This window comes from Piliocolobus tephrosceles, chromosome 19 (assembly GCF_002776525.5).
Source record: "Piliocolobus tephrosceles isolate RC106 chromosome 19, ASM277652v3, whole genome shotgun sequence".
Classification (NCBI taxonomy): domain Eukaryota; kingdom Metazoa; phylum Chordata; class Mammalia; order Primates; family Cercopithecidae; genus Piliocolobus; species Piliocolobus tephrosceles.
The window spans coordinates 29,440,102-29,444,487 of NC_045452.1; the positions used below are offsets into that span (position 1 = coordinate 29,440,102).

Consider the following 4,386-nt stretch of genomic DNA (forward strand, 5'->3'; position numbering starts at 1 on the left):
CAAGTGCAAATGGACTTGCTTTATGTCTCAAGGCATTTTTCTGCAGGCTTTCAAGAGCAGAAAGCAGCAAGGCTGAAATGTAGGATAGCATATTGCCTGAAAGCATGGGCTATGAACTCAGGCGCCATGGCCGGTTCAACTCCTCCTCCTTGTGGCTGCATGGCCTTGGGCAGGTTACATAACCATCTGTACCGAGAGACTGAATCCTAGGACTGTGTTGACGATTACATGAGACAACCTATGCAAGGCTCTGAGCAGAGAGCCCGGCTCACAATAAGCACGCAATGAATATTAGCTGGTAACGATCTCATCCGATTTCACATTTAGCCAGCAGGGAGCGAGCGCCCCTATCCTGCAGCAACCCAGCCAGTGCTGTGCCAGAACCGGCTTGCACTGACTCTTCCAGGATCAGCATTCAGCAGCATGGCTGTGGTTGCTTGAAACAGCCCATAGTGGGAGTGTTTACACCAAGAAAATCAGCAAATGCCATCAATCAAGACCGTTTTGTTTTTTTCACGGAGTGGCTGTTAAACATTCACCAGCACACCCCCGGGCCCAAGAGAAGAAAGATGAATGGGAACCACGTAAAGGACAACAAGGGATGCGATGGGAGAGGAGTATGGCTTAGATGATGTAACCTTCGAATGTCATTCACTCCTTCTTCAAGACTATTGGATGCTGTGTAGTGCAGGGAAGGGCGTGGGCTGCAGAGCCGGAGCTGGATTTGAATTCTCTCATTTCAAGGATGGGAGATCTGAGGCCCACACTGAGGCTGGACCTGCTCAAGATGAGAGAGTTACAGGTGGCAGAGACAGGGCTCAAACTCAGCTGCTCTCACTGCTTGGTGGCCTCTCACCTCATCAAGGGGCCAGTCTCATCAGCTCACCCCGACCCTGAAGTCAAAGTCTAAACAGTGCGATTCACTGTTGCAGTGGTGTGTCTGGGAGGCAGTCTTACAGCGTATGCTCCCTCAGTTGTACTTCTGGTCTTGAGCTTTGTGTCTTTCTGTAAAACTAAACCAAACAATAAACACTTGAAGCCCCCAGTGAGCCCATGTTGTTAAACCCTATTGGAAAACAGGTTTTCTTAAAAAAGGAGAAGGTCGGGCGTGGTGGCTCAGGCCTGTAATCCCAGCACTTTGGGAGGCCAAGGCAGGCAGATCACCTGAGGTCAGGAGTTCGAGACCAGCCTGGCCAACATGGGGAAACCCCATCTCTACTAAAAACACAATAATTAGCCAGGCGTGGTGGCACACACCTGTAATCCCAGCTACTCGGGAGGCCGAGGCAGGAGAATTGCTCGAACCTGGGAGACAGAGGTGGCAGTGAGCCGAGATCACATCACTGCACTTCAGCCTGGGTGACAGAGTGAGACTCTGTCCCAAAAAATAAAAAAATAAAAAATAAAAGAAGACGAAGAAAAAAGCTTACATTGATTTCCTCATACATTTGCAGAAGCTACAGAACTTGGTTCTTTTATTTTCATTTGGAAACAAGTTGAAACAGTCCTCCAAATTAAGAAAACAACTTTACAAATTCAAGTTTTATGTTCTCTTATTTCAGAAATATTCATGGCCTCAATATGTCTCTCCTAAGTACTTATATAAAAACATTTTTCTCTTCCATTTGCCAATTTTTAAAGATTTTTTTCACTCTACTTACAACAAAGCAATCATTTCAAATTAATTAAGTTTTCATTAAAATGTATTATTGTAATGTCCCAGGTACTGAATAGTGATTTTGTGTTCTGAGAGAACAAGCCTGAAAGAAAAATATTATAACTTTTGCAAGTAGACAATTTCAACCCAATCCCTTCCTCTGGCATGAAGCACAGGGGGTTTGCATACAGTAGGTTGAGAGAATAACTAGCAATAATAATTATCAGTGACATGAATCAGGAGAGTACATTTACAGAGGACTTTCAGAAGTGCACAGCTATTTTGCATATGTTATTCCATTTCCTTCCAAGCATTGTTCCATGTAGACCTGTTTATCTCTCTTTTTTATTTTTATTGAGAAAACCAAGACCCAGAAATGTGAGGTCACTCACCAAAGGTCACACAGTCTCAAGATGCAGAGCTGTCATTTGACCCTGGGTCTTTCCACCTCCGGATGTACCTGAGCATGGAGTGTGCAGGGGGAGGTGGGGTCTGGGTCCCGGAAGGAGCTGAGGATCTCCTCATTCTCCCTTCTTGACTTGTTTATTCTCCTTTTGAAGCACGGTTATTTTCTTTGCAAGACCAACGAGGTCGATTCAAAATCAGAGTCATTTTAACGTTTTAAAAACATCAAGTAGAGCTTAGAAAATTCAAGCACTAGAGGGAAAAAGAATTCTCAAGTTATTTAGAAAGAAAATTTACATTGATTCTGAGGGTCCTTGAGCTTTCTGCTTTTTGCTCCTTTTTTGGGCTATGCTGAGTGGGGGCCGTGGCTGTGGTGGGAAACTGAGAGCTGCGTGAGATCTCTAGATGCTTCTTAGCCCCTCAGCGCCACAGAGAAAAGAGGAAAACACTCATGTGGATGATCCGTGTCTTGCAGACTCAGTCTGAAACCCTTTGGGGTGAGAATTCTGAGGCCTGGGGGCATTTATGAGGGAAGCCACACAGAGCGTTGGCCAGCGGGACGAACAAAGGAAGCCAAACCGGGCTCTTTGGTGCAAAAATAAAATAAATTTCTATTTGTTGATATGGTTTGGCTCTGTGTCCCCACCCAGATCTCAAGTTGAATAGTAATCCCTAATGCTGGGGGAGGGACTGAGTGGGAGGGGCTTGGATCATGTAGGTGGAGTTCCGTTTGCTGTTCTCATGATAGTGAATGAGTTCTCGTGAGATCCAGTGGTTTAAGGGTGTGCGGTACTTTCCTCCTCATGTGCTCTCTCTCGCTCTGTCCTGCCACCGTGTGAAGAAGGTTCTTGCTTCCCCTTTGCCTTCTACCATAATTGTAAGTTTCCTGAGGCCTCCCAATCATGCTTCCTGTTAAGCCTGCAGAACTGTGAGTCAGACCTATTTTCTTCATAAATCACCCAGTCTCAGATAGTTCTTTATAGCAGTGTGAGAACGGACTAACGCACTTGTTCATTATTGAGTGCTGTGTTCTTGCTCTGGGTCCCTGTCTTCATTTTCCACCTTATTTCCTTCTCCAGGGCTCCCACGCCCTCTCCCCCATCCCATCCTATTACCGTGCTGAATACCATCATCTTCGCTCTCAGAGTCCCACCAGCAGGGCCAAGGTTCCTCCCTACCCAACCAGTACGCCATCAACACACTTCCTAACATGATTCCCTCTGTGCCAGTCTGTTTCCCTCTAGCTCTTTGCCATTTTCTCCAACTAGAACACAGAGCAGTAACAGGGAAAGGAAGAGCATGGCTGATAGAGCATGCTCCCTGGAGCCAGTAGCCATGAGTTAACCCCCGCTGGGGCATTACTGGTCTCGCCTTGGGCATGGCAATCAGCTCTCTGGTCTTCACTGGTAATATCCATAAGAAAACCACCTCGCAGGCTCAGGATAACACACTGATATGAATCCTCTTAGCTGGCACTTGGTCCACACTGACAGGACAAAGGTCATCATTCTGTGCCTGACACTACTCCATTAGTGCTGGGTGAGCCCCTCACCCTTCCCAAAGGATGTGGAATTGAGCCCAGGAACAGGTTCATATCTCCCAGAGGCTGGACTTGTACCTATAGGATCAGGAGCCACAGGAGGCTGCAGGGGAACAGAGGCAAGAAAACCTCAGTGGAAGGAGGAATAGAACCTGGTATGCAGGAAGAGCAGGGAGATGGAGAGAAACTTTGGTCACTTCTGATTCTGATCCCATCCCTTCCCGAGGTCCCATCCACGTTCCTGCCCTCACCACATAGGACACTCCACAAACCCCATAACTGCCTCTTACTTCTCCTTTACTCTGATCCAAGGACCCAGGTTTGTTTCTGCTATTTGTGAGCAGATGATTTCAATTAACATCATAACGATGGCAGCCAGTGGAGTGCCTGTCACATGATTGGGGCTCAATGACCACAGCTCCTTCCACACCCCACTTTCAGCTTCCGCAACTGGAATCAGACCACTCAGCCAGCGTGACCTTGGCCCTAAATGGAACTACCACTCCTGAGAAAGGTTCCCATGGGGCTCCAGAACCAACCCTGCAAACTTCTGTGCCCTACTACCCTTTGAAGAAATTGCACTTTTGTAAGAGGTGGCTCCAAGGACTCTGCAAAAGTGTGCAGGTTACCCAGAGCCTGCAGCAGTGAGGGAGGGAGCAGAGGAGAGGTGCAAATGGAGCCTGGGCACCAGCAGGGAGGCTCAGGTGCTTGCACCTTCATGAGTCGCAGATCACCTGGCTGAGTGCCCTCCTCCCTCACCTGCTGCTGCCCGGGGTCATGTCCA

General features: G+C 47.6%; 1 long non-coding RNA gene across 1 annotated transcript; it reads right to left on the reverse strand.

The window, feature by feature from the left end:
• Positions 1-484: 484 nt before the first annotated feature.
• LOC111549056 lies at positions 485-2,432 on the reverse strand. The gene is made up of 2 exons (XR_002733594.1): positions 2,360-2,432; positions 485-1,013 (listed from the first exon to the last, which is right to left on the reverse strand). It is a non-coding gene; the product is annotated as an uncharacterized LOC111549056 (long non-coding RNA).
• Positions 2,433-4,386: the final 1,954 nt, after the last annotated feature.